At 32.5% G+C, this 12375-nt stretch overlaps 1 protein-coding gene across 6 annotated transcripts in view; it reads right to left on the bottom strand.

Moving 5' to 3' along the window:
• The window catches only part of LOC123006926 (homeobox protein abdominal-A homolog), a 124134-nt gene that overhangs the window by 81223 nt on the left and 30536 nt on the right, over window positions 1–12375 (bottom strand). For all 6 annotated transcript variants that reach the window (XM_044401853.1, XM_044401858.1, XM_044401855.1 and 3 more), the window contains one exon: window positions 10724–10778. The gene's annotated coding sequence lies outside the window, so the exon portion shown is untranslated. The remainder of the gene's footprint in view (window positions 1–10723; window positions 10779–12375) is intronic.

Genomic DNA, 12375 nt, shown 5'->3' with positions numbered 1-12375 from the left:
ATTTGTGTTGAGATTTCGAAATTGATTGATTTAACTGGTGAATAACTGGTGTAGTTTATAGTGCAAAATGTCGAATGCTGATAATCTACCTTGTACCTATCCAGAAAATGCTGAAAAAGCGAAAGGGACAAGAAAGAGACAACAGTGGTAAATGTCAAAGTAAGTGTCAAGTAAAAGTGAAAACGCCTAGGCGTAAAAACAGTGTTTTTACTCCATATCTGAAAAGTAAAACTTTTACCTGTGTCATTTAGTCATAAAAGTGGTCACTTTTGTGACGTTTGCAGATAAACATAGTTTTTACTCCATGCCTGATGAGAGGTAAAACTATTACTTGTGTCATTTCATCATAAAGGGTCATTTTTCTAACATTTATGGATAAATTTATTTACATTAAGACCCTTAATTACCAATAATAAAATAATTGCCAAATGATAAACGCTAGGTATTGTCCTGTTTCAATAGAACGTAAAAAAGCTTGCTTGTATGTATAAACTTAAAACAAATTAAAAGTTAGTGAAACAAAATAACTCTAATCTGACCGAAGTGCTTTTGTTTTCGTACAAAAATAATATTAGGTATTTGTTCCAATTGTGTAAAAATGTCACAATAACCTTTATTTTTGGCTGGCTACTTGTTATCATCCTAATAATAGAATTATATCCAAATCTCGGTTCAAAACCCTAATTATTGCATCAATAATTTCTAATAAGCTTTCACCTGTAGCACTCGTACATAAACATAACAATTACGATAAACGTCCATTTTTGATCACACATCTACTCATTCGTGAGATATTTCCGTCCACCGTGTGTTCTTCCCCCAATACCGTCATTAAAATTTGAAGTCTGCGTTCAACGACTCTCTCCCAAAAAGAGCAAAAGCCGCATCGTCCACATCACGAATACCACGAGCGAAATCCCGGGGGCTTGCAGATAGCAACCGGTTATGATAGCCGGTCCCACAACTTACGACTATCGTCGAGACACGCAACGGGCGCTTCGGGACCAAGCCGGTCCTGCACTTCTGATCTTTTTGCTCGACTTTTATTCTAAATTAAACATCGTTTCTTTTTCTGTGTTTAATCAAAGCGAAAAATATTTGAACACGTCGGCAAACATGGATCATAAACAGACGAGTCAACGTGACAAAACTCAATTTCCCCGGCGAGCTTCTAACGTAATCAACCGAAAAAATCCCACCCGAAAAATCACATTCCACGAGTGTTTATAGCCGATGGCGGAGGCTATTACGCCATGTCGCCGATGCTTTCCCACAATTTTTAATCCTTCACACCATAGCTTTACCCCACCTTGCTCTAGCTATTAATTAGTTTTTTTAACAAACTTCACCCCACCAATTTTGAGAAGTAGGTAGATATACCTAGTAGATACTGGTAGTTTTAAGACCACATCTTCCTCTAGAATAAATTGACATAAAAACTACTTATTTATCTATTAGCAAGTCAGTTCATACTATCAAAATATTTTTTTCACTATACTTTAAGACATATATCTTGATTGATTCTTAAAAAAATGATTTTCTCCATCTAAGCTAATAATGAATGTTTCACTCCAAAGTAATAAAAACAAGTGACAATGTTGGCACGGATAATATATGTACATACAACCACAGGAGAAAAACAGTTTTGTCAGAAACATGGAGAAAAATGTTTGAAAATTTCTATTTGTCAATAAATTTTAACATTTATTTTTTGACATTTGACATTTTTTTATGTCTATTTAATAATACTTACTGATGATCTTGTATATGTTTTTTTATAATTATTTAGTAAAGGTACAAAAATTTTGGGAATAAAAGCCACAAATAATATTAAACTGAGTTACATTTAGTATACAGCTTTCTTGTTTCCTATTCTAATGGCCTGTAGCAAAAAAAAACTTAAAAAAACATTTTTCCAACAGAAATAAATAGAGTCAAAGTGCAAAATTTAAACTCTGATAACTTATAAATTTGTATAAATAATTTTTTTTTACATTTTATAAATGTTCCCGCTATCTTACCTTACATAACATTTTTCTATGGGGTGCGAGCTCTGGCGCACCCTGTATATTAATTACTATTATTTACATTTACAAAAAGTTATGTCAAATAAAATCAGATCAAGTTACCAGTCTCAATTACAAAAATACTTTTTTGTTTTTTTAAAATTGTAAAAATTACAGAATATTATATAATTATATATAAGTTTTATCAGATCAAGTCAAGTCAGGTCATAAAAAAAACTTTTAAATAATTTGAGACCAAAATTTTTGTCTAGTTTTCCCTGATAAGTTTTTATAATTAATTACCATTTCGAAAAGCACTACACTTTTTAGAAACAATTTCTGTCAGATTAAATCAGGTCATAATATAGTTTAATATAATTTTAGCACCCTTTTACCCCACCTCCAATCTTAAATTAAATAATTATGTATTTCCTCATTAGATATTTAATTTAATAATTGAAATAATTTTTACAAAAATAGTGTCAAGTAAGTTCAAAGTCAGTGTTATTAATGATGTTATCAAAAAAAAAAAAAAAATTCACACTAACTAAAATGTTAAAAGTTTAAAAAAAACGGCAGGTCTAGTTAAGTTAAGTCAGGTCACACAATAAGAAACAAATTCAACACCTCTTTAATGTATTTATTAATTTAAATAAAAATTAGAAATGTTTTATTTTTTGCATAAAGTGTTTGAGAAAAAAGTTTGTGAAAATTTCCGCTCTTTATTTATAGGAATAGTTTGTGTCAGCGTTGAGCTCATCCAACCCATTTAGACTTTCAGCCCATCCATTAACCTTCCAAACTCCCAAGAAACATAAACCAGAACCAATCCGACCGCTCATAACTTATTCTTTTTCGATCTCATCATAAATCATTCGGAAACTACATCGGAATCGACACGCAAGCCATTAAAAAAATAAATTTAAATTCAAAATACATCTTCGAAAAAATCATTCCGGGACGGAACTAAAAGCATAAAGCTTGTTAAGTCTTACATAATAAGTTCCATCAGATTATAGCCTTTTACTTGTTCTCGTTTTCTTCCAAAGAGCCAAATTTACCCCCAAGGTAATCCGCGTTATTATCGGATTCCTGCTAGTTATCATAAAATGCAAAGACACACCCATGATACGAATTGATAGCTAAATGCACTGTTTCGAAGGAATTAAATTCAACGGCATCATCAGTTTTGGAGTAAACACGTCAAGTGCTACCACCATGGTGCAAGCTAATTTACCGATTTATATTCCTGGTAGACGGTCACGTCTTGCTTAGATAGCCCTTGCATGTCGATGGGTGGCCAGTCCAGGACTCACCTAATCGATATTCTAATAACCACCAGCCAATCAATGCAACCAATAATACACGTAGTAAATTTCGCAGTGTTGGTTGTCTAATCACAAACAGGGTCCTCTCGCGATTCATTGATTCCATAAAATATAGAGTCCGTTCCTGTTGCAAGTCAATTTCGCCGATGTGCAATTCGTATGCAGCGCCCTCGTGCTGTGTGTCAAACTCTCCCAACTAGCGGAATTCGCCGGATTATGCACGCCATAACTTGCTTAATTTACCTGCGAATTTGCATACTGGCGGTCATATTTTTATTTTTAACAATATCGCCGTGACGTTGGTCGAAAATTTTTCGAAATTTATTTCCGTTTATGGCGCCGGAGTGTGAATAATTCAAAGAAACTTTCTTGGGCAATGTTCACTCCATCTGGTGGAGTGGCGACGAATCGCGTCGTATAAAAGTGGCGCGATATTGCATTTTCGGTGAATGGCTGCACTTGCTGCACAAACTTTAATAATACGGGACTTTGCAAGACTTGAGTTTTGTGGCCTCTTAATTAACTATTCGGAGATAAGTCATACTTTTATCTCGAGTTCGAATTAAAGATTTTTGGTGGAAGTCGCATTGGCTCCGATTTAATTTTAATTAAGTTGTAAATCACTGAGGATTTGTCAAGGCTAAACTGGTTTCAGGTCGATTAAAACCGAGAAAGTTTTAATCACTGGAAGAAAAATTTTAAATAAGAATGTTTTATCACGGTTGTCGTATTCTAAATCCTGCAACAAATCGCTGCCAATTCGCTTGATATTTCCCCAAAATATCTCTGCAGCAGGAGCATCTCAATCTCATTTCATCAAAGTACCAAGTTCGAGGTAGCAAGATTACCGCGTCTAAGACCTTGTTTTCTTGCTTTTGTTTTTAAAGAACGTTCTTTTAGTTTGAATTCACAGCTGCGGCACCCTTTGCTTACCCACCGTTTAGACTGTTCCGCCTCAAGCGAGGCATGCTTGTAAAGCGTCACGTTCTCACCGAAATGAGAATTTAAGATTTTAGTTCATTTTGTTTTCGAAGAACGTAGCAAAAATATGACGCTATCCTCAGATGCACAACTCTTGAAATTATTCCACGATATTCTCTACCTGCAGACGAATTTTACGCCAAATTTATCTCAGCTACGCTTTCCGAATAAATTACCATCGGCGCGAAAAATTAAGAATCGGATTCAAGTCTGACATTAGCGCCGACTGTGGGGGAAACTCGGAAGTATTAAGTACCGTTACGACTTCTTTACCTGTTGCTCCTCCTCTACTAGCCCGGCCGAAAACATTCAAAGGCCGTGTCCCAATAAGGACAAGACCCCATTTTTTTTAATAAGTTACGAGTCGTATTTTTTTTTCCTTTTGCGTTATAAACGTATGCGGTTTTACCCGTCTAGATTATTTTACCACAAACAACTTATTTTATCTGATTTAATTGGATAGTACTGGTCGGACTGCTTCAAGAAAAAATAAAAAACCGAAACTAGTTTCGCGCGATGTGGCTACAGATGGCGGCAACAGTCCTACGAGAAACACCGCGGATCAATACTGCACTGCACTGCAATGGACGCAATACACTCAAAAATATTTTTTCCATTTTATTATTCAATTTATTTCAAATAGAAGGATTTTTGTAGGGTTGACCAATGAGGCAAACTTTCTAAAACGGGCTTTTCTCCACAAAGGATAATGGAGGGACAATATGGCTTTAAAGCTTTTGTGTACGAAATGTAGAAAGTTGGGTCGGCCATTACAAAAAAGGCGTAACAAAAAAATCGAATAGCCGGTGCACTGACTGATTTTAAAAGAGGGAAAATATTTATCTGATTACAAACTTCCATCAGCAAATTCTATGCTTATGTAATTTACGAAAGGAAGTGAAAAGAGAATGTGATAAAAACTCGCCCCCTAGATATTGCATGTAAAAACCAACTAAAGTAAAAATAAAATAAAATTTAAATAAACAAGTGGGTAAGTGTTACATGATAAATATATTTTTCTTTCATTTTATTGTGACTTAATTTTATCAATTAGCCAATAAACGACACTTTGATGTGTTCAAAAAATACCGACTTAGTGATAATCCTCTCTTTATTATTACCGATTTTAGGCAAAAAATGTTTGCAATTCAATAAATAATTGATAGTCGTGGCCTTTAAATATTCCATTCTGGTTAATTTCCGAGATATTTTTAAATCAAATACGCAACATTTTCAATTGATAAATGATTTAAAATTATTTTCCTTTGATTTATTTACTTTTTTATCGTAATTATGAAATCGAGTCGTGAGACACTTTTTGACATTAAGAGAAATAATTATTATAACAGTCTTGTTAAAAATGTAAATGGAACAAGTATGTATTTGCATTTTTAAGTTGGAGAAAAATTCTTTTATGCGGTAGGTCTGCGTCCAATTACGTCCATATGGTCAAGTCGCACTTCAATTAATTAAAGAAGAATTTAATTGGCAGCGATGATAACAGTTCGACCATCTTACAACTAACTGTATCTTTAATCAGGGTCATCCGCATTTCTTAATCCCCGTGAAAAAATGATTTCTTGTATATTTTAAATTGTGCAGTTGCCACAAACTCGCATATTTTAAGAGCAGTTATTTTATCCTGTCCCTGCAGGAGGCACACATATTTTCGCCATTCAGGTTAATGATTTCGATTTAGAGAAAGTAAACGGCCAGGATGTGTTTTAAATTATTGGATATTATTGTTACGGCAAGTGGAGCATTTGAAAAAAAGTGTAAAATTCACGACAAGATGCCGGTTTTAAAATAAACATTCCGAGTTTATAGAAAGCCGATCGGTAAATAGGGAATAAGAGAGCGAGGACTGTGGAATTAGCTTCTAAAGATGGCAAAGTCGCGATAAAGCGCTGAAAAAATCGCCTCTCGTTCGAGCTTTGATAGTTTTTTCTTTCTATGGAAATGTACAAACTTGTCGCAAATACATAAATTGCTCAAGTCGAGACGATAATCCGGCAAATTACGCAAATGTGTGTGCTTTTATTGAACGTGGTTTGAAGATAAGTCGCCTCTATTTTTAATAAAATCCCGACGCAAAAATTAATTTGCTAAATGCAAGCGCTGCAAAAAGGAGTGTTGGTGCATTTTCATTAGCCGCAGGATTGGAATAATTCCGAGGTAGATGAAAACTCATATAAAATCTGAACCAAGTAAATAGGAAAATAAAACATTCAGCCAAACGGGCGCACTCAAATTGGACGCTTTTGCGAGAATTGGATGCACTTTGCGATATTTGTTAAAATATGAAGCATTTTTTAATCCGGTTTTTGCACAAGTGCTCGAAACGACTAAATTCAAACACGTTTTATATAGCATTCCGATCGATTCAGTCTAGTCGTTGCAAACATTCCGATCAGTAATATTTTCAACTCAAAATCAATAAAATTCCCATCAGTTATGTAGACATTAAAAAAAGTTGAGCAAAAAATGCTCCAAACCTCTAAATTTATATTTAAAAAATTACAAACACTTAAAGCTCTCTCAGATAAAATTTCTACAGTATTTTTTATAATCAATTGTCTATAATAGGTATATATAAATTTAATTTTTCAATAAAATTATGTGTACAATTGTTTGCTTTTAGACACTATTTAAAAGTTTCTTTAATACTTTTACATTAAATCAAATATCAAAAATTCTTGCAAGAAACATTTAAACAATATAATAAAATTCAATAAAACAATATTTATGAATTTAAGCTTTTCAAAATTACACAAATTAAACACTAATTTTTGTCACAAATTAATTTTTGTTAACAACAAATAATTTAATAACGTAACAATTACAAATAGCAAATCTACTACTTTATAAATACCATAACAATTTTCAACTTTAAAATAAAAAATGTAAGTGTGTTAATTGTCAAGGCTATTATAAATCACCGATTAATAAATTATTAGTTTTTTTTATTTGTAATATAAATTGATAAAGCTAACATTCAATATAATTTTCGTATATTGACACTCTAATTATAAACTTGCTATTTTTCTTAATGGCAATTATTCTTTTTGAAACGTACTTGCAAAATAATCGTGAAATATATTTAATTCATTAAAAAATCGTGAAATATTTAATTATGTTTACAAAAAAATTTCCAATGACAGCAGTTTTAATTTAAAATTATTATAATTAGGTATACCGTTTAACATTAATAAGAGTTAAATTTTACCTATTTTTTACAATCAATAATTTTTATTTAATTTTTGAAAGTATAAAAATTATATAAAATATTGACATTTTTTATTGAAAAATCGTTTTTTCTATAAATAATTTTTATTCTTCGACACTGTCAAAATTACGGTTTTTCTCCCGTGTAAAGAAGTTTTGACTGTTTGGCATTTCTCCATACGAAACGTCAGATTATTTTTAACGGATTTAAAGCAAGTTTATTTAGTCTAATGCGAAGAATAAAATGTTGTATTCAACTCGTTTGAGTGTAAATCGGACGTTTTATTCCACCTCGTAGATGATAAACCACTCGTTAAACAATATCTAGATTCAACAGATTTAAACTTTCTGTTTATTACCGCATTTTAATCTTTGCTGAATTTTATCTATCTCCCTTATTAAGTTAATCCTTGGATTCGAACTGACCGGTAGAATTTACAGACTCCCTACTGGCGTAGTCAAATTGACATACGCTCAAAAATAGCACGCGTCAGTATCAGAATTTTTGTCGAGATTTCCAAAAGTGTTTATTAACTTAACTTAAATGACCTACAATGCACATAACTCTTTATAAATTGCTGAAGCACCGAAAGAGACAAAAAAAAAACACAACATTGGTAAATGTCATGGTATAAAAGTGAAAAACTCTTAGGCGAAAAAACAAAGTTTTTACTCTATGCCTGAAAGGTAAAACTTTTACTTGTAACACTTAGTCATAAAAGTGGTCACTTTTGTGACGTTTGCAGATAAAAGTACAATTTACCAAATTCATTGTGCTCCAATAAGAAGAAATTACAAACATCCAAAATTATTTTTCTGCCATGTAGTACATACTTTGTTTTATCTGCAATCGCAATTCTGTTTCACAATTACCTATTTAACATACATATGCAAATCATCATCATTCTGAACTAAAATAATAATTGTCCATAACTGTAAATGATAATAAACAAATTAGCTTAAAGTTTTCAATACTGTTAAAGCTTTAGGTACAAATAAATTATTAATATTTAACTAATGTCTTGCATAGCATTTATAAAGTAGGTACTCCTGTTTTTTACATAAAGTGACAAAAAAAAATGGTGACCTTCACACCAAAATTTATCCTATACAAACATAAATAATGTAAATTTTAGTCTAGTTTTTATTTTAAAAACCTACTTGGATGTAGAGATAAACAAAGTAATTGCCTAGAATTTGGCTCGCATAGCAGAACTTGGCGACCCATTTTTAAAAATGATTATTGAAAATATCAAAGTTTCTTGTGAAAAATAGTAGAAATCGTTTGTTGAATCACCGTGAGCACTCAGCCCTCGAGCTTGAAAATTCAAAGTTTTGCGAAAGTGTCTCTAAAATGCGGTCTTATTTGTCTAATACTCCGAGTCCATTTAGTTTAATTACATTTGGTGAAGTCTTGTAAATAATCCAGCGCTAGATATAAAAAGTTAAGCGAGTTTCTCGTAACAATATTTTTATTATCGTACGTATTGGGAAAAAAAACAAGATCATATAAATTTTAGGTTGCACATTGGCCACGTCACATAGATATGTCCTCGCCGCCAATTCGTTCAGAGTACGTGATCCGCGCCGGGTCAGACTAAAAGACTTTTGGACATTTACGTTGTATATGAGAGCCATACCGGTCGCCGGGTGCATTACGTATATATTACATTACATTCCGGCTTGTCCTGTATATTAGATGTCTTGGGGAAATGTGAGCTGTAGCCGACGAGGCGTACGTATTGATATGATGCAGCAGGTATACCTCCAACCGTCTCTTATACTATAAATGAGATCCAGAGATATATCAGTCTCCCACCCCCGAGCACGGTTATTTGCTCCGGAAACTCCGGGGACCTATCGGGCTGGCATGTTTTTGTTTTATTTTCTATTTACTTTCGTAGGATTTTATATGAGTTTTCTTCTTATACCGAGGTATTATTCCGATAGAGAACAGCTAAACCCAGACGGATCATCAAAAATACCAAGATTTTCAAACTAATTTCGATAACTTTCAACATTGGATTTTACAAACTATTACACACGAGAAGAGTTTCCACGAGAATTGCACAATTAAAAACGAGAAACGTTATAGCGAAAACTTTCAACGGCTTCCGACCGAGCGAGCTTTATTAAAAATAATTCGCTCAAGCTAAATAATACAAAAATAAAAAAAAATATTGTTTTATAATTCCAGCCATAAAAATAAAGCAACAAAATGTAGCTTGTTCATTCACAGAAAACATCAAATATTATCTTCATATTTAAAATACCTATGTTACTCAAAATTTACCTTTAGAACCTAAACGAATTTATAAAACACATTAATACCAATTTTTTGTATGAACATGTTATACCTATACCTATTAATTACCATGCAGAACATCCGCAAAAATAACCAACCAACCAGCATTTTTTGTTTGTTCAAATTTAATAATGTTTAATAGATTTTTATTATTTTCTGAGCAGCATTCACACAATTTGTATAAATTAAAAATATTAAATAATTTCATTTTATTTTAAAACCAGTTAATGTAAGTATAACACATAGTTTTAAAAAATGTATATGCATGTTACTGACAGTTTATTGCGACAAATGTAAAATTTAAAAACTGACCAAAAGCTGTCGAAGGAATCATACAAATTTTGGTCGTTATTTTTTTTTCTATTCATAAGCGACGTAATAAATTTTCTAAAAAAAATTGTTTTAAAATAATTGAGCACCTACCTTTTTTAATTTTCCTTGTTCACAATTAAAAAAAAAAACAAAAAAATACTCGTTTAAAATCTCACAAAAGCTTTGCTTTAAAAGTCATTATTTAGTCAAAAGAGTCCTAAATATGGCAAACTTTCTCTAAGCTCACCTCAAAGCCCATGTAGGCATTCTTACCTCCCTCGGCTCTATGAACGCACAATTATGTTAAATACCCCCTTTTGCTGGAAGTATTTCCAAGATTATGCGCTCCGAGCTTGAGGTTCTAAGTTGTAAATGTGCCACTTGCGGTAGGTATAACCAATAAAGCTGATCCATTTACCTGTGCACATACCGTATGTACAGATTATGTTTAATAATAACGCTGGAAGCCAGTTTCGCTTTGTTTCTGGCATGGAAATAACAAGGTAGGATGTCTCACTTGACATATTTATGTAAAATGAAACTTTAATAATTATAACTGTACTCACCCATCGACTACGGAGGATAAAAATGCACGAGACGAGTTATGAACGTAATCTCCATCTGTAAAAAGAAATAATGTCTAATTAAGCGTGTGAATGTTTTTTAGCAACTGGTAGTAATAACACGGTTTGGTTAAAAATTTTGCAGCAATTTAAGTGATAATATGTTAATTTGTATTTTTTCACGCGGGGTCACAAACTTTTATCGTAAAACTAGTTAATTTGAATAAAAGAAGAGAAATACTGGAGTTGGTTGCTTTAGTCCATTTGCAAGTTTGCAAGACTGCATCTGCAATAATTAAGAAAGTTTGTGCTTTTGTGCAACTCCCTTGCTCCGGTTAATTTGCCTCTCGGTGCATAATATCGCGATAAATTTATTTCTAAGTATTGGCCAGGTATTGAATATAAGCTAATTGACGTAACTCCAGCTTATAAGTATAAATATAAGATTATTATGTTCATAACACGCGATGTTTATTTGCATTCAAGGCGTCCGAGTCTTAGTCTAAATACTCATTTATTTGCAGGAATTTGGAGCTTGTTCGTATGTTAGCGAAGCAATGGGGCGGTTCGGAGTAATGACTGCGACATGGCAAGACCGGCAAACACTACAGACATGCGCAATTTTACAACGATCCATACAAAGAAATTTCTTCTTGTTTACAGCTACAGCCATTTTGGACGCTCATTTCGTTAATTGTTCCGGTAACGAGCAAGATCGGTGTCCACTCGAATTGTACGGTTTTAGTGTCTTTACATGCAAAACGATAATTACCCGGTAAAAAGGCAGTGAGGAAAATCAAGGTTGATGCACCGGAGACCGGAGGATGCACTGATCAGAGGTACCATCCGGTATTAGGCTCCTTTCACGCATTTAAATGCTAATGTTTTGTAATGGGACGCATACCTGGAATTTACAGGGACGCATGACGATTCCTAATCATTATCTACAAGAATTTATAACCGAAACACAAATTTTCACGAAATCATGCAAATTTTTAGGTGTTTACAGGATCTGTGACCTCATTCAAGAACTATCGGAGAAAAATAGCTTTTGAGCACGATATCGATTGCGACGTGACGTAATCAAATGACAATACAGGAAAAACCACTTTTCTTAATTAAAAATATTGAAATGGATTCCAAGAATTTTTTTAGGTCATCATTAATTACGTTAAGATAAAAAAAGGACACTCGAAGGAGTAAACATAGCTAACGACATGTCCTAACCTTATAGATTAGAAAGCTTTCACTAAAAATACCTAATGAATTCAATAATGTTATAAAAGTAAATTAAAATCTGTTAAAATATTTATGTTTAGACTGAAAATTGGTAAAAAATGATAATCCCATGCAAACAAAATGTTCTTATTCAATTTATTATTTTTAGTAGTAGAGAATATACTTACTACAAAAAACACATGGTATATGGCGACGTAGGTATAAATTAGGTAGGTACTGTATTAATTATTTTATTTTTCTTATTATACCTACTCGTAATATACAGTGACTGCTTAAAATAAAAATAGTACAGACAACTATCATAAAGATCTTAAAAGTATAATCTACTAGACAGAAGATAAAACATAGGTACCTATTTTATAAGTTTTTAAATAAAAGGACAATCTCCGATAATAAAAAAATACATGAAACAACAT

This window comes from Tribolium madens, unplaced genomic scaffold (assembly GCF_015345945.1).
Source record: "Tribolium madens isolate multiple individuals breed KSU strain unplaced genomic scaffold, Tmad_KSU_1.1 Scaffold_3;HRSCAF=73;Tcas5.2_LG2, whole genome shotgun sequence".
Taxonomy (NCBI): Eukaryota; Metazoa; Arthropoda; class Insecta; order Coleoptera; family Tenebrionidae; genus Tribolium; species Tribolium madens.
Note: the sequence above shows the minus strand (reverse complement) of the source record. Positions and strands in the feature narration are given on the sequence as shown.